At 50.6% G+C, this 22,591-nt stretch overlaps 1 protein-coding gene across 7 annotated transcripts in view; it reads left to right on the top strand.

Annotated features, from left to right (window-relative positions):
- ZNF516 (zinc finger protein 516) overlaps positions 1 to 22,591 on the top strand; it is a 97,023-nt gene that overhangs the window by 14,358 nt on the left and 60,074 nt on the right. The window contains exon 1 of one of the 7 annotated variants that reach the window (XM_074355375.1): positions 1,659 to 19,769. The exons of the other annotated variants lie outside the window; for them this stretch is intronic. The gene's annotated coding sequence lies outside the window, so the exon portion shown is untranslated. Of the gene's footprint in view, positions 1 to 1,658; positions 19,770 to 22,591 lie in introns of those variants that run through there. 7 annotated transcript variants of the gene reach the window in all.

Here is a 22,591-nt window from a genome sequence, read left to right as displayed (position 1 = left end):
CTGGGCTGTGGGATGCTGACCCTCACCCTGGGGACAGTGTTGCTTGGGAAATAGAATGCTTCTGTCATTTTAGGAGCTTCTAGTGAGCCTGTGAAACAAGGTTAAAGACATGGGTAAAATGAATGTTCATAGTGTGTTTCATTTAACCCGATACATCCAAAATGTTACTTGAAGATGTAAAAATGACACACAAATTACTATTGAGATGGCCCTTGCTCTTTGTTTCACACGAAGTCTTTGAGATCTAGCGTGTGTTTTCCACGTAGGGCTCAACCCGATTTGGCCTCGGCCCATTGGGCTACCATGGAGGATGGGGCAGGTGTGGCCTTGAGATATGGGCACCTTTCACTGTCATCCCTGACCCAGGATTGAAGTTGAGTCCAGAGTCTCCACTCCCTAAGTCCAGCTGGTTTTAGACAAGTACTAAGGGGAGACATGATACTTTGGAAATACCTGCATTGAATACTAGCCGGGGAAAAAAGTTCTTTCTCACCACTCTCAGGATCCAGGCTGGGAGCCAGGGTTGGCAGCAGTGGGGCACTGGACACTGAAGGGTGTGCTGGGTGGCCGGGAGGCTGGGGCCTGACCCCAAGAGTGTCTGCCTCTCCTTGAGGCCCTGGGAGATTGGCCTTGCACGCTCCGAACCACGAGCCGTCCTGTCTTGGTGTCTTCCTGGGTTCCCTGCAGCCAAGCCCCCACCTGGGATGTAGCATCCAGTAACTCATGTGGAGGGAGGGATGGCAGTGTGGCTTCCCATCCAGCACCCAGTGGTGGTCACTGCTGGCCGGTGTGGAGCCTGTGTGCCTTGACTTGTTCATCTGTGAAATGGGGAGAGACGCCAGCCTTCCCCTGGGGCCAGGGTTGCGCAGGGCGCAGTGCATTGGGGAGAGAGGAGTGGAAAGCAGGCTGGATTCCAGGGAAAGGCCACTCACCCGAGAACTTCAGAAAGCAGAGGGAAGGTCGTGGTGGTTCTAGTTTATTCAGTCTCATCCAGTGGTAATTTTACAGCCAGCATGTAAACATAGACATTTTACATCCAGCTTAGAAACGGATTTGGTTCTTCCTATTTTTTGCACATTAAAAAAAAAATCCTCTGTTTATTTGACAAAAGAGTTGTGGCCTAATTCAGTTAGGTAGATGTTTCTGCTGAGCGTATTAAGCCCTAAACCTGTTTTTATCATAATTGGCCACGTTTTTGTTTACCTCCCAGTAGAAAAAGCAGATTTACAAAATATAGATACTGTTAACTTTGCTTGAGGGCTTGAGGTATACCTGGAGTGAAAAGCACTGGCAGGGTTAATTTATTACTTTGTACATTGTTGCTGTAAAGGCCGGGCACCAGCAGCAAGCCCTCCGTGCTGAGAACTGGAGTGTTTTTCTGAGATGATGGCTGCTCGGCTCCTCCCCCACATTCTCCACGGACGGACTTGTTACTGTCTCGTCCACTCCCAGGTCCTGGAGATGTGAAATACAGCTGTTGGACGAGCACTGAGTACACTTTGAGCTCTTGTATCAGAGCTCGTGGAAGTGCTGACGTTGGGGGTTTTCGCTTCAGAGGGCCCCGTGGAAAGGCAGAAGCTCCTTTTTCTTGGAATAGGTCTGGAACCAATGGATTTCATCAGGCTTTTGAAAGTAGGTCATTTATATATAATAATAAGACTAAAAATGAAGATTTCCTCCCTGCAAATGGGTAACAATAATGGTTCAGAAAAGCTGTTTCTCAGAGGGAAGTATAGTCAGTAACTCAAAGCAAATGAACCCCCTAAATTTAAGAGGATGCTTCTTTTGAGGAGATGAGGGTTAAAAGCAGTGGAATGAATTTTTGTTCTCTTACGTCAGTTGTGGTTTTTGAGCATGATTCGTATGTTGTTCTGGTGCTGCAGGGAGTTACAGCGAGGGGCACAGAGGCCCTGTCCTCACGGACCTCACAGCAGGCCATTTCTGGAGTGCTGGCGAGGCTGCTTTGGGGTGGGTTGGCAGCCAGGCGGAAGGGCATTTACAAGTGTAAAATTGCAGGAGAATCACGTTGTGTCAGTGTACTTATTACCTGCCACAGGTAGGCACAAAAACCTGCCATTTTCAGAGCCCGTGCAAAGCTAGTCTTTATCCCCAGGTGTCTCAAGACGGCTGTTCTATTTGGTGGTTCAGTTTTGTCACATTTTCAAGGTGAGACCTAGTTAAATTGCTTCCTCATTCTGGGGCTTCCCTGCTCTTCATGCCTGTAAATGCAGGTGCAGGTCGCAAGTTTATTATTTAGACTGAGGGTCAAGTTCCATGTCTTGCCCTGTCAGTCACTGAAATGCTGCTTTTGATAATTAAATGGTGTTGAAACAGACTAGGATTCTGTTTACTCTCGAGTGTGGAACCACAGTACCGTGTTCAGAAAACTTATCAGACATTTTTTTTTTAAAATAAGATCGACTATCTTTCAGGTGGAATAACAAAGTCCAAATCTTCATGGTTCAACTCTGATAAAAAGTGCTGTTTATCTTTCTTCTGTTTCAGCAGCTCAGCAGAACAGTGCCTTGGACAAGTGTGTTAGTTTAGGCAAAGGGATATTTCTTTAAAGGAGAAATGAGAACTTTCAGTGTTTGGAGCACCATTTTCCTAGCGTGTGGATCTGAAATTCTTTGGGGAGTTTTGCAAATTCACATGCGTCTCAACGAGTTAGGTTTCACAAGCAGGCCCTGATCTAGGAAGTGATTGACGGCCCCAGAGCCGGTCACCCCGTGCTGGCCGTGCATCTGGGTGGGGGGGGGCTTAGGAGCTTAGGTGGATTCTGTGCAGTCATGCGAGATTTATGGGTATTCATTTGCCTCAGGATCTGCTAGTCAGATGGGACGTCAGCATCACAATAAATTAAAGGGTTCTGATGAAAACATCCCTTTCTTTGGCAAACCGTGACTGCTTTTGGAAGTTAGTGGAAAACAGAGGACTGCGGGCTTCCATTTAATCACTCAGGGCTGAACTTCTTTCCTGTTCATTTAAAAGTCGCTTTGTTTAATTCGCTTTAAGATGTCTGAAGTTGGAGCTACGAATTTGAGCTCTGTCCTATTTTTAATTGAGCGGAGTTGTAGCGGCCAAGCCCAGCGGGCTGCCTCTCCCTTTCTCCTGTAACTTTGTTTCTTCTGAAGAGTCCCACTTGCTGGCAGGGCAGCGAGTTGATCTGAATGTCCCTATCCCAGGAAGTTGATATGAAGCTACGCATTTTAATTACCAAACCAGAAGTGAACATGGGCAGCTGGTACCCGAGGTCTAACGCTGTGTTTCTCTTGTGGGAGGGGTTGAAGATAGACACGGTACTTCACCTGGAAGATGTACTCAGAAATGTTCACAAATGAGTTACATAGCAGGTAGTAGGGCTTGTACTCAGCATGGGTAAGGTACTTGGTTCGATCCCCAGCACCTCTAATTAAAAAAAAAAAAAAGCAAAAAAAAAAAAAAGCTGCAGAGAAGTTCACAAAATGGTCCTAAGACACAGGCGGTAGGGATGGTGTTAATACATGAATTGATTTTCAACCACATATTTGAGCAATTTAATTATAGCCAAATGCTTAGGGTGATGTTCCCCTTGTGTCAATTAAATGGTTTCTTTTCAGGTAATTATACAAAATGCATAGTTCATAGATGGCAGAGACTCTGTCATCTTTGCCATCAAGTTACGTACAATCCAAAGAGGAAACTGCATTTGGAGGAAAAGGAACGTGTGTGACATTTCACAACACGGATGCCGTTTTGTTTTATGCATGCTGCTGTTTGCTGAGTGCCTTCTGGGCGCCAGTGACGGCACTGGGCATTTAAATACACGAGCTTAATGAATGCGCTTAGATTTTTAACATATGTGTATAAACTTTAAACATTCAAGTGGGGCCTTGTTGTGTGAGTTTCCCTGCAGCTTCGTAACGTAACCTCACCGCTGACTCTTTTGAAGGGATGTGTGCAGTGTGGATGTTCGTACACCCGCTCTGTGATTTTCCAAGGACCCAGTGTGCCCACTCTGTGGGAGCGGCCGGCCTCGCCAGCTGGTTGTCGGCCCCAGGAAGCCGCTCCGTACTCGTGCCCATGGGGGCATTTGTGTCACTACCAGTTCCCAGTGTGCAGTGAGCTTCTCCGATACACAGTTCTGTGCACTTGTGGGGATTTTTTTGGCAGAAAGGGGGCATTTTCAAGGATTGATATTGCCGATTTTCCCAACAGGATGTCAAAACGCGCCCCCCCCCCACCCCCGCAGCAGTCAGGGACCTGTGGTTTCCTCTTGGTCAGCACTCGGTGTTATCAGCCTTTCAGTCTTGGGTAACTTGATAGGGAAAATTCCTCATTGTACTTTAAACATTTAAAGCTACGTTGCGATGCTGAGTACGTCTGAAGTTTGCCGGCTCTTTTATTTCTACTGTGAACCACCTGTTCATTGACTCGGTCAGTTTTTCCACTGAGTTCTTCATGATTTGTTGCTTTGTAAGAACATTTTGTTTATCAGGACAAAATGCTTGTGGTTGCGGTTGCTTGTTGCACATACCTTTTTGTTTATCTCTTTTATATCTTTCATTTCATGTAAGTTCTTTCGGCTCCAGAAACATTCAAGTAGCCTACATCTAAGTTGTTTCTCAAAAGACGTGTGGCTGTGGCTGATCTTTGTGCGCTCGAGGGGATGGCGTGTGTAACAGTTTGACTTCTGATATGATGATTGCTCGGGTTACTTTATCTGTCGATTCCCGGATAAATTGTGGACATTCATATTTTACTAGACAATCAGTCATTTCTTTCAACATTATGGCATTTGTTAAGGTAGAGTTTTGAAAACCATTGTATTTTCTTCACTTTCCTCTTGGTAGTCGGTAGACCTCATCTCCACTAGCCCCTCCATCATCGTCATCATTATTACATTGTTATTATTATTATTTGATTAGCCAGCTCATCATTTTTCTCATTCATTGGGGTTATCAGAGCCAGTTACTGATTTACTTAACAGTTTTACTGTTTTTTTCTCCCTGATTTATGATTCCCTTTTCAAATGCAAGGGTTTTAATTCTCTTTTTGGTTACTTTTCGATTTGAATGTTTCACGTATGTATTTTCTTTATTTTTAACCACTGCAGCTGGTTATACTTTTAGCTTTCTGTGTGTCCCATAGATTTTGACACTGAGGAGTTTCGGGGGAGTTTTGTGGTTGCCCTATGGTCTCCTGGCCCGGGAGTGGTTGGGGGAGCTGAACGTTTTCCCAATGGCTGACCTCATGTCGGGGGGTCCTGCTCCCACTTGTTAATTGCGGGTGTCCTGCACTGCACCGCAGAGCTCAGGAGACCCGCGCTGTCCTGACCTGTGGGCTGTCCAAGCCCAGCTCTGGGCAGGGCTCCCTGGGGGCTGCCGTGTACTGGGTTGTGTACTTGTGTAGCAGACAAGCCCTACTTCTTAATTCTAGTCTCCTACTATTGTTTTTGCCCCTTTAATCTGCCACGCTTAAGAGAGATTTGTTAATTCTCCCACATCCAAGTTCTCTTGGCTTGATCTCCCCAGGTACTCACGGGGGTGTTTATGTGTTTTGTTTATGTTATTTGACTTAAACGTGTAGGACAGTTTTATTCTTTGCGATTTTTAAATTTTACTCTTAACAATTATCGCATGACTTGTGCAATTTAATGCCTTTTCAAACCATATTTTAAACTTTTAGTGATTTTTTATTTTCACTTTTGTTTTTGTTGGCATTTTTTCTGGTATATTTTATCCATGTGTCCAACTTTTCTGCGTTTCTTGGTTTTGGGTGCCTTTTGTAGGGCAAATAGTTGGATTTAGTTTTTGCTTCTGTCATTGCGTCTTTTAATAAATAAGTTTATTCCATTTATATTTCTGTGGTAACAGATTTATTAGGTCTTCTTTCCTAATCAAAAAAATTATGTTATTTTTGCTTTCTTCCTTTAAAAAAAACTTGGTTTTCTGATCATTGGTCTATGAATTATGTTCCTTGCCTTTAATCCTTGAAATCAGAAGGTAGGTAGAAAGTCCAGTGTTTTCAGTTCTCCTAGTGGTTATATTTATAACTTTTGCTTAAACCTCTGTTTCTCAATCTATCGAGTTCAGTCACAATATAATTGGACTTCCTCTTGGGGAAGAGTGAAGAAATGAGAGCTTTTGTTACCTTCCTCTGCTTCCTCCACCTCTCACCTCTCCCGTCTCCCCACGTGGGGCTGTAAGTCCTTTTTTGGGTGTCGTCTTAGTCTGCTATTGTTAATTGATGAACTTTACGTTACCTGTAGTCTGTTGTGAGAAATGCAGCAATGGCGAGTTTCCATATAGACCAGTTACTTCGACTTGATTCTACTTACACTTGCGTCTTTGGGTATCGCGTTTAGTGGTTGTTACCAGGTTTTTTTCATTTTTACTTTTTCTGCCTGTGAGTTCTTTGAGTCATTTTTTGTTTGACTGGATTGCATTTCTGAATGGATTGTAAAGGATGGTGCCAGTGAGGACAAGTGTCCTGGGGGAGCTAGTTCCCTGAGCCGGAGAGGATGCTGGCGGCGAATCCAGCAGGGGGCAACGATCAGAGCTTTGAGGTGTGCGTGGGGGCACGCGTGTGTGCGTGTGTGTGTGTGTGTGTGTGTGAGGGTGGCAGGTGCTCTGAGAGGTCATTGGGGCAAATCGTCACAGCTCTGCTAGTGACCTTGAGGGCCCTGGTCTCTGTCTGAAAGGCAGCCGGGCATTCTGAGGGCTCTCACCAGTGGTGAGGGGATGAGTTCTGGGTGACCCTTCAGTGGTCTGCAGTGGGGGCTCACCAGCCGGGGACTGGATAGGGGACCACTTAAGGAGGATGGCGCTTCAGGCCAGACCAGTGGTGGTGAGATGGTTCTCCCAGGACCTGGAACTTCTCGAGGGACCCGAGAGTGACACTGGAGAGTGGCATCCAGGGATGTGGAGATGTACTGGCTGGGGTGGGAGATGGAGGGAGGTGCAGAATGGTGTCAGGTTCCTGCGATGGGGCTGCTGGACAGCGGTGCCCTCACCAGGCAGGTGGTCCTGTCCAGGAGGAGGCCAGAGGCTCGGCGCGGACATGGGGGTGAGGGGCCTGGGCCTCCTGTTCGGGCCCGGGAGAGGCTGCATCGAGACGGGGCCTGTGGTCCAGCGTCCTGAGACTGGTGGTGTCACCTGCGCTGGCTGGGACCTCGTGCCCAGTTAGATCATACAATTCTAGGTGGCCACTGAATGTTCTGGGAAGAGGGCTGACCACTCCTGCGTGGAATATTTTGACAGTGATGGCCTGGGTCTCCTAGGTCCCAGAAACTCTTGGTTCCCCTGCACTCCCACCCCGCCGAATTGGGCGCGTTACAGCCTGCCCGTTACTAAGCCCTCACTCCACACATGGGCACATGAGGGCCAGAGAAGTGCCGAGGCCACGCACCCCGTTACAGAGGAGGGGGTGGGACCCAGGAAAGCTCCCTGCGTGGAGCTTGCCTCTGTCCCTTGCCAGGTGGCAGAGTGGGTGCAGGCCGCTCTCTCCTTTCCTGCCAGGACACTGGGGGCAGAGGATGCCTTCCACCTGAGCCCAGGGGGTTGAGGGCTGGATGACTGTCATAGCCTCTGAACTGACGGTACATTGTGCATACTTGTAAAATGATTCTTTAAAAGTTCTTAACAGCAATAGTGTTTTTGTCTGTTTCTGATTTCTTCTGGCTGACAGAGTGGTGAGAGTTACTGTAGGCCCTGTCTTTGGTGTGGGTAGGATAAAACCTCTGAAAGTTGTCTTTTAATTAATCAACTTACAAAAATTCTTTCAAGAAAATTACTTAGAAAGGAAAAAACAGTATAAAAGGACTTAAAAAAATCAAGTTTATTGAACTTTATGGAAACATTCTCCAGGATAGGGTAGGCCTTGAGGTATGTGGGGTTTGTATAAAATCATAGATCAGAAGTTCTTAATGTGAATTAAGTCAGAACTTTAGTGCTTTTGGCCAAGGAGGGCTGTAGCATATTTGTAACCAAAAAATGAAATGGATTAAAATTCTCAGAATGAACCGGAACAAAACAGAATAGGAATTTCCAGTCAGGAAGAAGCGGGGCACTCCACAGCCGATTGGTAAAAGGGCCCCTAGGGTCATAGCACCAGTGTCAATTAAATGCTGCATCTGAAGTATCCTGAACTTGGACGCTCTCAAGCAGTTAGTGCAAACGGAGTCACTGTTAAAGCATGTTTGTGTTGGATGGAAATAGACCCTTGATAGAACTCTGCTTTCTGTGCTCGAATTAGAATTGTGTTCTTCAAACTTTTGATTTGTTCTGGAGCTAAGTTAAAATTGAGGGAGGAGAAAAGAGAAAACTTTGTTGGTAAGTTTCTGGCCCAGGGAACCCCTAGTAGAGAACCTGACCTGTAACAGAGAAATTCACAAATAGGCTGCTCCAAATTCGGCGCATGAAAATTGGCTGCCTCGCCTAGAAAAAAGATTTTAAACCGTTGGTGGATTCTACTGATGACTTCCGACATCTGGAGGTCTGATTCTCATCCAGGGTAATACTTTTTCTAGAGTAACATATTTCTTGTCTTTTGAACAATCGTTATTGACATGATGCCTGTAAATACTATTCATTTATATTTTGGGTTATGATTTTTAAGAGAGTACAATATGAAAGCATTTTTAGTGATTTTAAACCTTTAAAACCTATGTGTTTTTGTTCTGTTTTGTTTTGTTTTGTATTTTTCATTGTGGTAAAATATACATAAGGTAAAATTTGTCCTTTTAACAATTTTGAAATGTGCAGTTCACGGCCTACATTGGTTTTTAATTAATGAATTTTACTTGAGAGGAACATGAGCCAACTCTGCCTGATTTTTTGAGCACAGTGTGGTTTACCCTTTGAGATTCCAGGGCTGGAGAAGAAAAGAAGACGAAACTCAAAAACGAAGTCTCTGTTTAATCCCAACATTAAACTATATTTTTAAAAATGTTAGAGTTTCTGGTCAGGACACGAAAGTTACCAAAATCCCTTTTGTCTAAAAAGTGGATCACCTCTGTTGGCCTAATGCAGTAATTTTATTTAATTTCTTCTTACATTGAAAGAAAGCATTTTTACCCTAAATGCAGTAGTGGAAACTCTTACCAGGTTTCTGGTTATTTCAGTGCAGAAGGGAAAATATGTAACCTGGAATTATGAGGACGTTCTTGTAACTGTCCACTCTGCACAACACATGCATTCACAGATCTGTGCTAAACTTACTTTTAAAAAGCCCGCTATGTATAAAGAGGTAATGAGTGCTGCTTTCTTAGTAATCTAAAAACAGGACAGCAGATCCTTAATAATAATAAGTTTGGGGGTCATTTCGGGCTGGTGACCTCACTGTGCTGCACGGTTTACTAGTTTTACATTTTGCCGGGAGGAGGCACAACCTCTCCCAGTGGAGGGGACTGGAGCACACCCTGCCTGACCTGAGCAGCACACCCTGACTTGACTTGCTGGGTATTTATATTCAGGCATACAGAGCTACACACACGGAAACACTGTAACTTCATTTAAGAAAAACTGTTCAAAGTGGGATAGTTAATAGCCCAGTGGTAGAGCGGTGCTTAGCATGCGCGAGGTCCTGGGCTCAATCCCCAGTCCCTCCATTAAACAAAAAGAAAAACTGTTCAAGAAGGAACTTGAAATGTCTTTAAACCAATACAGGAGGTTGGAGACCGGGAAGCACCCTTTCAGTCCTTGTTTTTAGCAGTGTTATGCTTTGATGGCTCGAGACCTTTATGGTTGGAGAGACATATAAAATGTGCAGGGCTGGTAAATGTGGTCATGTTCCCCAGGCCCCCCTTTGAGGACCAAACCAGATCGTTAACAGGGGAGGGTGGGTCAGCGTTTCCATTTATTCCCCTCAAGTGAGAGCCTGTGTTGCATATATAGCCAGTGTGGTGGTTTTTCCTACTAAGTGAATGTGGGCCTGCCCCCGTCACAAACTTTGGGCACTGCTAGTCTCAGTTTGGGTATCTCTGATTTCGGCTAAATGAACACACTTCTGTGAGAGCGGGAAGCAGAGACTAGATTGCCTATTTCTTGACCTTTCTGGTCCATCAGAACAACTCATCTTGTCACACCTGCTCCAGGAGACCTTCTCTTCCAGGTGCGTCTGTGTGTCTGAAAGGCTACCTGGTCCTCCGTGGGGGCACTGAGGCATCTGTGTGCAGGTGGGCGTGGGCTGGACTGTGTTGACGGCCATCCCAGAACTACTCTAGGTCTTGCCTCATTCTCCAGGCACAGGTCTGGAATAGGCTCCACTTCCTCCTGGGAAGGCTGTCCGGCAGGACAGAGGGAGGTAGAAATGACCAGTCACGGTCAGCAGCACTCTGATACCTTTTACTTTTCACGTGGCTGCCTTGAGGGGCTGTGACGCACTGGTTCTCTTACCCCTGGAGATGCATTTCCCTGGTAACAGAAAGATCAGGAATTGAATGTACTTACAGTTTGAACATGTCTGCAAATGCAGGAAGTTACCAAACTTCTGCTTTGAAAATGAGGCTGCCCAAGCACATTGCAAAAGATTTTTGAGGTTCAGACTGTCCATCGATCGGATGTGTCATGTCTTTCTCAAGACTGCAGTCAGAAGTAGCTACACCTGGACCAGGGCTTGGCTTCACAGCTCTCCTGAGCCACGTTGTCACCTGCAGCCCCGCAGGAAGACCGGCCACTCTGCACCCGGGGCGCTTAGAATCTGGCTGGGCAGGGAGAGCCTGTGGGAGACGTTTGCTTTTGCCTAAATTGTGTGTCAGGAGACTCGGTGCCTCCCTGCCCGAGGTTCCAGGCAGTGGTCCACGGGACCCAGGGTTGCCTCTGACAGGTTCTACTTTCTGGATGCCTGGGCCTCGCCTCTGAGCCTCCACTGGGCTTGAACCTTGAACCGGCTTCTGGGTTGAGTTTCTCCTCGGAAATCCAGGCCAAGGCCCCTGCCTGGTCCGCCCAGTGCCCATGTTTGCTGCGGGGCCCATGGGATTGGCCCCTTTGGTCTCCTTCTTGGCGCCAGGGGACTTTGTAACCCATGAGTCTTTGTGTCTCTGACGTGAGATGCTCCTGGCTGCAGGGGTCTCACACGCTGCTCCGCGGAGGCAGGTCTGTAGCGTGGTTGGCTGTGCCACACCAGGGGCGCTCATACCCTCCTTTGCTCTGAGGGGCCTGTATCTTCTCCTTCTCATATGCTGTCCCTCTCTATTCTCTCTGTAATTTTGTTTAATTAATTTTTTTGCAGATAAACAGCGTTTTATTTAAATGAGACAGCTTTTGTAAAAGTGTACACTCTCTAATAAAATGTTCCATTTTGATTTTAACGGGTGATTAAATGGTTTTCTGCCCAGCATGCAATGCAATGTTTTTATTTTGAAGTTTGGGATAATTCTAGAGTTGCCGGCACCCCCTTCACCTGGCTCCCCCGATGTGACATCTAGGAGCTTCAGTGCTGTTGTCAGGCTGGTAGGAACAGCGTTGGTGCATCACTGGTGACTGGACTCGGGACCCTGTTGGGCTCGACGGTCCCCGCGAGTGTCCCTTTCTGCCCCCGCCGAGATGCCACGCGGCATCTGGCTGCTCCCGCGCCCCAGCCTCCCCCAGGCTGTGGCGGTGCCTCGATCCTCTGTTTTTCTCTGCCTTGTTACTTCCGAGGAGGTCCAGTCAGGTGTCTGGTAGTTTGTGCCTCAGTCTGGGTTTCTCTGCTTGGTTCCTCTTGGGCTGAGGGTTTTGGAAGGAAGGCCACAGAGGGGGAGGCTCCACCGTTACATCACTTCGGGGGTCGGGTAGTCTTTTAACACTTGTGCTTGGCGGCCTTTCCGGCTCTGCTTCCCCTGTCTTTTACTTGGCGGCCTTTCCGGCTCTGCTTCCCCTGTCTTTTACTTGGCGGCCTTTCCGGCTCTGCTTCCCCTGTCTTTTATTGCTTAATGAGTCTACAAATCAAGGTGCAAATTGCCGGTTGCCAAGGCACTGGCTGCCCTGAGGCCCAACCCTCTACTGCACGTCCGGCCGAGTCGGGAGCTTTCCTCCTGCGGGTCACGGGAAATCGCGCCATCAGAGCCTCCCGTGGACGTGGACTGGCTCCTGTGGCCCAAGGGAAACAGTAAACAGAGGTTTTAGAAGACCTTCTCCTTTGCGTTTCCTTGACCAAAGAATCGCAGCTGAAGGGTAAAATCTGTTTCTTCCTCCTGTTTGCCCGCGGAGTCGGGGCAGGACGTTGTCTCTGAGGACACGTGACTCTGAAAGGGTCAGTCAACGAAAGCTGTCAGGAAAACGTTCGTGCTTATTTTTAAAAACTCCCAACGTCGAAGACAAGGCGTCCAGCAGGGAATCGGTGTGAGATAAGTTAAAACCTCCGGGCACTTGGAGAGCCCAGTCCTGCTGGGGCCGCCCCGCCCTGGTCCTGGGGGGTCCAGGGCCCCTGGGAGAGTCCCTAAGGTGGGGTGGCCCTTAGTACACGAGGGGGCGTCGTCCTCACACGCAGGTGGAGCCTCCCTGCACCCCTGAGGGTGCTCGGCCTGCGCCATCCTTTCTCATCGCCCAGCTGCCTCATCCTGTGGGGTCCACAGTCCATCTCAGATCTGAAAGGATATGTCTGCTCAGTAATTTCTTTAAAATGGAAGAAAGAACAGGAAACTTCTCAGCCTCTTCGCAAGTGGAGTGACCAGCCATGGGGTGCAGGAGAGGCCTTGCCAGCCCCCAGCCACACCCCTGCTTCCGCGCCTGCAGGAGAGGCGGCGGTTCTGCGGGCTGGTGCGTGAGTTCCGGTCCCGAGCCTGGAGCCGCGGACCCGTTGCGTGATCACGGAAAGAAAGGGGAATTGCCGGGGTCCCCGCCTGCCTTCTGTCGCCTGTGAAAGGCCATGTGCATTTGCGGTTCAGAAGACAGACTTCCGCGCACGGCCTTCGGCTCACGCAGCAGAGGCACTTCCCTGCAGGCGGCAGAGGACGTTTGCTGGGGTTCAAGCCCGCGCCGGGCATCTGCGGGGCGCCCTTCCGGGGTGAGAGCGGCCGTGCACCCCAGTCGGACCCCCGGCCCGACGCTCTGCTTTGTTGGCATAGACGACGCTGGGGGGCGGTGTGCGGGTGCTGCCCGGAGACCCGCGGCCCGGAAGCAGCCACCCCCGGCCTGGCGATTCTGGGGCGGCTCCACGTGCATGGGGACAGCGTGCGAGCACAGCCCGGCAGCGGGGCTCTGTTGGCGACGGGCTAACAGCCTGCATCCGCGGCGCGTCCCGGGGGGTTAGAGCCGAGGCACGTGGACCCCTCCTCCTGTCCCGGCGCTGAGCCCCCCTGTCCGCGTTCAGGCTTCTCCGCCTGCGGCCGTCGCTCCCACGGATCAGCAGCCACCGTCCTCGGTTGCTAACAGCGCGGTTTTGCTGGTGGCTGCCTTTGGGGTGCTTTTATTTACTCTGAAAACATCCACGGAGCCTGGAAAAGCCCTGCGCATTTGCAACAGTTTATTTCTGTTTTTAAATTGAAGGCCAGCTGATTGACAGTGTTGTGTTGGTTTCTGGTGGGCAGCATAGTCATGCAGTTAGACGTGTATATTCTTTTCCATATTTTTCACTGTAGGTTATTATAAGCTATTGAATGCAGTTCCCTGTGCTCCGCAGTACGTCCTTGCTGTTTATCCATTTTATATACAGTAGTTAGTGCCTGCAAGTCCTGAACTCCTGATTTATCCCTCCCCCACCCTTTACCCTTCGGTAACACAGGTTTGTCTGTGAGTCTGTTTCTCTTTTGTAAATAAGTTCATTTGTGCCATTTTTTTTAGGTTCCACATGTACCTGATATCATACGATATTTCTCTTTCTCTGACTGACTTCACTTTCTTCATTTCTTGAAAGCAAAAGCAAACTTTTCCTTAAGAAGGTAATTCTCTTCATACTGATGTTCGATCATTTCGACTCTGAGAGGCCAGGGAGCCCTTCCTCCTCACAGAACCAGCATCGCGTTTGGGGGGCGGGGGAGGGGGCCTTGTTACTTCATTTCCACGTTCACGGGAAGTCAGGTCTGGTGCAGGCAGAACTCCTATCTGTTGGGTCCCTCGGACTTCCCTCTCGCAGACCTGGGGGTGAGGGCGCCGAAGCACCGGTTGTTACTTTGACCCTGGCGTGGGACCGCGTCTCCTGGCTTAGCTGGAAACCTGTTAAAAGGGGTCTGATGGTGCGTAGAAAGGTAACTGAGCACGAATACCTGAGTGTGAAGCCCTCTGGCCGCCTTTTTATTAGGACCGAAGGGTCATAGCGCGAATTAGAGCGAAGCTCTCGGAGCGTTCTCCCCGGGGAGGCAGCTGTGTGAGCAGCTCTGCAGAGCTCGGCGCGGGTGGGCGCGGTGCGTCCTGTCACTTTATTATCTGGGAGAGCGCGCTTGAAGGTGGTCAGTTTGCATGTGAGACTCTTTCTGCGCACATTTGCACAGCTTGCTGCTGCCGGGTGGTCTTTTTGGGTAGAGGGCTTCTGAGATGCCAGTAGCTGCCCCTTCCCCTTCAGGAGGAGCCGTCTCGGCGCAGGAAGCAGTGGTGCGGTCAGCTAATGCCAGACTCAGAGATGCTTCTGTTCCCGTCGTCGTGGGGAGGGGCTGTGGCTGTCGGCCGTCTGTTAGGAGTGGGGCTGTGCGTCTTCTCTGCACCCTGTGCGTGGGGACACGCGCGGACTCGTGCCGTCACAACTGCTGTGCTTCCACCTGGAGGAGTGTTCTAGAGGCTTCAGGATGCCAGGCCTGCAGCTCCTGATCAGGAGAGGTGTGGTGGGGGAACGCTTCTTCCTATGTCTCCAGGAGTCCTGTGCCTTGTCCTTTGATGCAAGTCATGAAATGGTTTGATTTGAATTTGTACAGAGTCTCCAGGTTTGAAAAAATGGAAATCTGGGCGGATGCCATGCGGTGCCTGGCGTGGCCATGGGTGGGAGTAATCGGGTGGCTCAGTGTGGCCATGGCAGGCTCGCCGGGGAATCCTGAAAAGCCCTTCTGTGTCAGAAACACTCGGAGAATCAATTGAGATGCCTGAAGGAAAATGCTGAGTTCGATTTTAATCTGGAAGGTGTTATGATGGAAAATAGGGTAGAAGGAGAGGACTTGCATGTTTTGTCTCTGGATTTGGGGAAAATCACTGGACCAGGGTCAGAGGAGGATGGAGCCGAGGCATGCCTATCACCATCCACCAGGGACTGAGCCAGCGCCCTGACCGGCAGGTGCGGATGCCCAGGGGTGAGCGCCGCCTGGTGGCCGAGCTGGCCCAGGTGGGCACATAGCAGGTATCCGATGGCCGTCAGCCTGACCACACCTGGGATGTGGCCCTCGGACTCAGGCCCCGGAACCCAGTCCTGGGTGGTGACGGGGACTGGAGTTGGTTTCCATGCACTTTGACCTTGAGCATTCCCACTGTCACCGAATCTTGGATTTGGGACAGGAAGAAGGAAGTGCTGAGGGCCCACGAGGTCCAGGCACTGGGCTGAGGACTGGACCTGCACTGTCTCATTTTACATGTACGGCTGCAAATCTTTGTCCTAAGAGTGAATTTCTGATGACTGAAGGAGCTGTGGGATAGATGACTCCCCCTGATTTTCTCCAAAGGCACATTAAATAGTGCTTCTCAAACAGTGTGTGTCCCAGGCAGGTGAGAGGCTGGCCCCTTTGGCCCCCTCAGTGGTGGGGAGGCCCCAAGTGACCTCGTCCGCTCACACTCACAAGGGAGACAGACAGTCCTGTTCTTGAGGGGCCGGGGCCCGGAGAGGCGGGAAGCAGCCCCGGGGGCCAGAGGAGCTGGGACGCTTGTACCCCTGCATATGGGGCCTTGGTGGTGGTGACGGGTGTGCCAGCAGGAAAGGGTCCCGTCTCTGTTCCATGTTGTTGTAAACATCACCAAGGAATTCAGGAGCTCCTGAAAATCAATGCCTGCCCTCCCCGTTATTTCCAGAAAAACAAAGGAATAGATAATTATTCCTCGTAAACAAAGACAGTCATGGAACACGGAGTCTGTGGTTTGGGAAGTGGGGCTCCGATTTTCCCTGCAGCTCTTTTTCAGCGATTTCTCTCCTGGGGTGGGCTCCCCCGGCTCGACCCTGGTTGCGTGAATCTAGACTCCCTGGCCCTAAATAGTAAGGGTGCCAAGTCCTTCGCTTGCATTTCATGAGCTGCTGGGTTTATTAGAAAAAGAGTGCAAACCGGAGGTGGGGACAGATTTCTCCCAGTTTTTGTTACTAGCTGGCAGCAGGAGGTGCCACCTACCACACTGTCGCCTCTGGTTCCACCTGTCCGTTTGGACTCGGGGTTGGGGGGCATGGTCCACCCTTGAGATCCTGGCCCCATTTGTGCCCCGAGGCTATTTTGTATTCCGAGAGCAGCCCTGATGATCGGGGTGGGTGGAAGCACATCCCTGAGACTCCCGAGTGGTCAGGCCCCTCCGCGGGGGGCGGGGGGCGGGGCTGCTGCCCGCTGGGCTGGCTGCCCGCTGGCGGCCGGTGCGCCTGCGCGGACGTGCGCGCGGCGGGTCTGGGCCTCGTGCACGTCGTTAGTGGTGGGCCCGCTCCTTGTCTCTCGTTGACGCGGACGGAAAGGCGAGGTTCTGGGGTTTCCGCGTGCCTGCGTCTTTGGGTGGGTGGACCGCGGGGCCAGGACCCGCCTCCCCACGTCTCTGCCCACCCGCCTTCGCCTCCTGAGTCCGGCGCCTCCTCCCCGGGCCTTCTGTGGGCGGCGTGCCCCCACAGTCCTAGTCTTGGACTCCACCAACTGCCGCTGCCCTGAGATCCCCGAATTGTAGGGGAGCCCCTGTCCTCCAAGAAAAATCTCCTGTGCACGTGTCCAGTCTGCTTCGTGTTCTGCTGCCCGAGGCCCCGCTGAAGCCCCAGGGTTGGGCCACTGCTTTGGGCTGGGAGGGAGGGTCCCCGCGGGTGCGTCGCGAGGCTGGTGATGGCCTTTCAAACGAGGCGCGCGTTGGTGCCTGAGTGCATCCTGGAGGGGGTGGTGAGAGTCCTTACCCCCGTTACGGCGCCATCGGGGCTGTGTGGGTAAGAGGGAGGGGCCCGGTGGGCGCAGTGGGATGCTAGTCGACCCCCAGGCCCCTCGCTCGCTGGTCCGTGGAGGACGTGTGCCGCCCTGGTGGCAAGAGACCCCGCGCCGGGAGGGAAGGACAGTGCTGTCTGGGTTCCCTCAGCAAGGATTCCCGGGCGCCCTCCGTGTGCGCGGAGATGCTGCAGGCGCCAGCCGTCACGGCCAAGTCCTGTCCTGGGACCTAGGACGGGGTGCCGCCCGGGAGGACCCAGCGGGCTGGCGAGCGGGTCGTGGGCTCGTTAGAAAGCCAGCACTGGTGGTCACGAGGGTTGTGTTTCTGCAGCAGCAGCCCGGACCTGGACGTGCTAGTTGGCCTCCACGGGTGGTGCCGGGCAAGTTGTTCTGTCTCAGGAAAAACTCTCCCGTCCTCATCTGCAAGATCTTTATGGTCTCTTCAGGTGCAGAAGCTCCTGGGCTTTAAGAGGCCCAATCACACAATAACGTTATTATGAGGACTTGACGTGGAATTTTGCTTGTTTCTTCTTTTTCGTTCCTTGTAAGGAAAGCATCGACGGTCTTTTATCTTCAAAACTTAGAACTTGCAGTGATGTGTCATTAGCTGTGCTTGAAAATGTATTTTTAGACGGGCAAGGCAGGATAAATCCTAGAGCCATGTGCCATCGTGTTCTTGTCGAGAACTGCTCTTTGTAAACATTCTCTGATGGATCGCTCTCCTTAAGAGGCTGGAATATCCAGCTGCTTTCAGAGGTGCCTCGTGGGTTAGTGATAAACTAGGTCATGTTACAGTAGTCGTAGGCAGTAATGGATCTGGCAAATTTAAACTGGTTATGCATGTGCACGTTACATAGTAAAGCATTTGGGGAGGATTTGCCCTTTTATAATTTTGATCCTCTTACAGTATTGATTGGTGTGGGTACAAGGGCAGACAGATCTTAAATAACTCCTTGCATGATATGCCTTTCTGCTCTCCTGCCAAAGTGTACTCAATTCAAGGTGTTCTTACAGACAGTGTTTGTAAGCCATTGCTTAGAATTCAGTAAAATTGACCATTGAGGTGTTTGTCTGCTGTGTGGCCTTAATGAAGGGGTTTTGGGGGCTGACTATTGTGCTAAACAGAACGACCTGAGAGGGTAATGTTTAACAGAGTGTTTTATGGCTTACTGCACAGAATTACCCCTCTCTGTATGCCGGGGCACAGCTCTTTCTTTCATTTGGTGGTGGGGACTTCCAGGTGCTTTCACAGAAAAGCGCAGAAGAAAGAGAACGCTGGACAGGTATTCGCTGTGATCTGTTTTCTTAGCTGGGAGGGAAACGCTGGTTTTAGGAAAGAGACTGGAAAACAGGTCAGTGTAAGTGTGCTGGGAGCAGATACTGCCCTTCGCTGTTGGTTTATGTGGAATAAAATGCAGCTTATTTCTAGAAGCAAATTTCAGTTAAAATGCACTTATAATCAGCTAATACACATTCCAAGAAGGTGCATCCGGAAGACCCGGAAGTGTTCTGTACTGAGAGCCCATGACTGTTTTGTTTCCAGTGCAGATAATTTCTTTAAAAAAAAAAATTGAACAAGAAATTGGTGGCATTTTCTACACTTTGGAGTTTAGGCTGAGTGAAAACCAGTAAGTCACTTTCCAACAGGATTTTCCCTGCAGTTTAACTAAGGCCTGATGTTCCGTGTTTGTTTTTTAAAAAAGAAACTGAAGAGTCTTCATTTTCTCCGGCGTCCCCCAAGGTTTCAGTGTTTTTGAATTAATGGGAAAGACTTTAATCATCTTGGTGCAGGATGTGAAGAGTGAAACTAAAAGCTGGTTCTTCTGTGGTTCCAGTCCTGGAGAGCGAGGGATTTTTCTCCGTTTTTGTAAAGTGCTGAGCAAGCCCCTCGGTGATGACAGATTTCGTGGAGCCGCCCCGTTTGGGGGAGATGCAGCTCTGAGCTTCTGGAAATGCAGCTCTTAATGGAAATGTTGACAAGATCATTAACTCTCGGCAGAGCCGCCGTGCCACGCAGCTGCACTTAGCGCAGACCCCAGCTCTTTGTGGCCGGCCAGGGGCTCCGGCAGGACACCTGTCTGCAGAAGAGCCCAGAGCAAGTGCGCTCCTGACTTGTCTGTCTTTTCCTTTCTTTTTGTCTTGGTTTTGTGACATTTACTTTTTAAGGACAAGCAGCTTGATAAGGTCACTACTTAATACAAGCCTTGGGAAACCGTAACAAGCAGCAGCAGGGCATTCATTTTGGACAGCAGAAGAAAAAGCAAGGAAAAGGACACTTCTTTCCTCTTCAGATAAAAAAAGAAAAGTCCGCTGCCTTTGTGTTCACGTGGACGCCTCTTCATTGAAGTCTCCGTGACCATTTTGGATTTCTCAGGAGGTGTTGTTAATGACCGAGGAGAGAGTTCCCACATCCTCCCTTGTTTGTTCCTGGTCTTTCCTGAGTGTGATCAGTCATTATGTTGTGTATTCACCTGCTGTTTTGGTTCCCCCGTGAGGTCAGGTTTGACTGCAGATCTTTGCATTTTAGTAAAAGGACGCCTGGCAGCTTACGTACTGGTGGTGACATGTACCGTCTTCAGCACCTTTCTCGGCTGCTGTCTTTACTGTTCGGAAACGTTCTTCTGTCTGGAGGTGAAGATGGAATCCCTGAGCAACCAGGAACTTGTTGCTTTCTTGATAGATTGTGGTAAACCACTTGATCCAAGGTAACCTACTCGCAGAATGACATTCAGTTCACCTCTGCATTTTGCTGCCAGTGGGGCAGTGACTCTAACGCGGTGGTTAGAGGTACAGAACTGAGGTGAGCCTTGCTTTTCAAATGATGGTGGAGTTGGCATAAAAACCCTTATGTAGACAGTAACTGACACTTGGGGACTCAGGGTGGCCCTCTCATTGATTTATCTGGGGCGGAATAATTTATAGGAAGGTGGAATTTTGTCACCTCGTGTCCTGAACAAATCATTTTTGAGGAGGCTTCCCTTTAAAACGAGCGTTTTTGGCGGAAATGCCTGGGCACATCGCTCTCTGGCTGCTGGGACCCAGGTCTGCGGGTCCCGGGTTCTCCGATGCTCTGGGGTCCCGGCGGTGGCCCCCCCGAGCGGGGGCGGGGTGGACTTGCTCGTGAAAGCCGCGATTCTGGTCGTGGCTGCACATCTTTTCGAGTGGAAACGGGGTTTGCTTATAATGGATTATTGATCGACTGGAGCCAGGCGGCCTCGAGGCCCTGCCACTCTCGGCCCTGCTCTCCCCGCAGTGAATGCGCCACTTCATGGGCGACTCGGGACCCTGGTCTGGGGACGCTGAGCCTGGGGCTGTGAATCTGGGGCAGGGTGGCGCGTGGGGAGAGGAACTCCTCCTCGCTGTTGTGGAATGCCTCCCCGTTTGTGCCGAGAATAGGCTTTTTGTCTCCGCAGGAGATAAGCTGGCGCGGGAGGTTAATGGTGTATTTTAATTCACGGCTCATAATACTACAGTGTGCCCGGGAAGCCCGGCCCATTGTCTGCTGGAGGACAAGCGGGCAGTGTGCTGCTGCAGACAGACGGACGGCCTGCGCCCCCGGCGTGTGCTGGGGCCCCGCCTGCACCGGCCAGGGGGACTGCCTCACAGTCGCCCCCCGGAGGTGACTTTTAAAATTTTTTGACCTGCCTTCTAGAGCCAGAATACCCTGTCAACACCCTGAGCCTCCTGTCTGCCTGGAGCTGTTTTCTCTGTGAGGCCATCTCCCACCCCCCCACCCCCACCCCCACCCCCACCCCCGATTGCTCATATCGGTCCCCCAATTCTCCCGTTACCCCCCTCACCCGGGACAGCAGGCCCTTCTGCGGGCTCAGCCTGGCTCCCTCCTCCTGGGAGCTCTCCCCTCCACCCCCCAAGGTGACTAAGGGAGAGAGAGACCACAGGGCGGTGGCGGTGGCGGCGGGGAAGCCAGGCCACTTCTTAGCATCGTGATGTGGTTAATTAATGAACTGAAATGGAAGAGACTTACCTGACGAACAGCACAAGCTTCAGGCTTGGCTTCTGGAAACAGGAAAGCAGCAGACCTGGCGCAGGAGACGCCCCTTCCAGCTGCTCCTTCACACCTCCCTTGGGCCCAGGGGTTCGGTTTTGGGGTTCCTCTATGTATGTGTATGACTGAACCATGATGCTGTACACCAGAAACTGACTCTACTTCGTTAAAAAAAAACTCACACTGTTGTTTCCTTATGCAAATTACTCTTAAATATTTGAGGTTATTTGAAGATCAGCCCTCTGATTCCCTTTTCAGGATGAGGTTTTGCTAGAACTGACTTTGATGGCTTTGGGGGAAATCCGTACAACACCACCTGGCTTTTGCTTTGAGCCAGTTTACTCCACAGGGCAGAACACAGCACGGCTTCCTGTAGAGTCAGAGCTATGCTTACGGTGCAAAAATACAGGATCTCCCCCGCCCCCGCCCCCACAGCGCCACCCTTAACTGCTCAGAGAATGATTGTTTAAACCAGGGAAGAGAAGCCTGGGCAGCAGGGCTGGATTTGGACCCTGGGAGGCGATGGGATGGATGGTTTCCACTGGGACGGCGGCTGACTCACCAAGGCTGTGCCCCACCGGACCTGGGGTGGGGTCCTGAGTGTCTCTGGGGCAACGTCAGCAAGCAGCCTCTTAAAACACAATCCTGCTTTCATTTGGACAGTCTCACATGATTCAGATGATTTTTCTTTCTTTAAGTTTTGAATATTAGAATTCACAAAAGGTACTTTCCCCCAAATGGCATTCCTTAGAGCCCTCTGAGCTTCCTTGTGGCCTGGAGCCAGGCAAGGAGAGGGAGGGTGGGGGAGGGGGAGGGTGGGGGAGGGGAGTGCTGGGGTGGGGGAAGTAGGGGAGGTGGGGGGAGTAGAGGAGGGGGAGTAGGGGAGGGGGAGGTGGGGGAGTAGGGGAGGGGGAGGTGGGGGGAGTAGGGAGGGCCATCCCCTGTCCCAGACCATCTCTGCTTTCCACTGTGTTACTTACTGAAGTTGCAAATGGAAGTTTTTTTTTAACTTCTTCTGTGAAAAACATCCAAAACCCAGAAGAATGGAAAGAGAAACTGATGAGCGCCTGCACGCCCCCACCTGGGTGTAGCCGTCGTCCGCGTTTTGGTGTATGTGCCTGTTCTCCGTCTTTGGTAAACCGCCTCTAAACTGCTTCATCACACGTCTCCCCCAAACTGAGAGCATTCTCCTGTGTGACCAGCCTACAAAAGTCACGGCAATTGTCAAATATCGTCTCATATCCAGTCTGTACTAAAGGTCACCCGGCACGGAGCCTGGCGCTAGAACGGTGTGATCGTGTCCCCCGCGGCCGGTCTCAGCTGTTGTGGGAAGACTGTGAGTGTGCCAGGGCCCGGCGAACACACAGGTCTTGACTACAGCCGCTTCTGTTGCAGCCTGCCAAACTGTTTGTCCTTTTGAACTGATTAAAGAGTGTCACTGACTGCGCGTGACTCAGTCCCCTTGGGTGCTGCACCGACATTTCATTCATTCATTTGACAATCACTAATGAATAATAGCACTCATGTGGACTGACCACTTCCTGGGAGCTGGACATTGCACCGTGCGTGCCGTCATTTAAGCCTCACAAAAATACTGTCAGGTGGTCATTACCATC

This window comes from Camelus bactrianus, chromosome 30, assembly GCF_048773025.1.
Source record: "Camelus bactrianus isolate YW-2024 breed Bactrian camel chromosome 30, ASM4877302v1, whole genome shotgun sequence".
In the NCBI taxonomy this organism is placed as follows: Eukaryota; Metazoa; Chordata; class Mammalia; order Artiodactyla; family Camelidae; genus Camelus; species Camelus bactrianus.
This window is presented reverse-complemented; position numbering and strand designations above follow the sequence as displayed.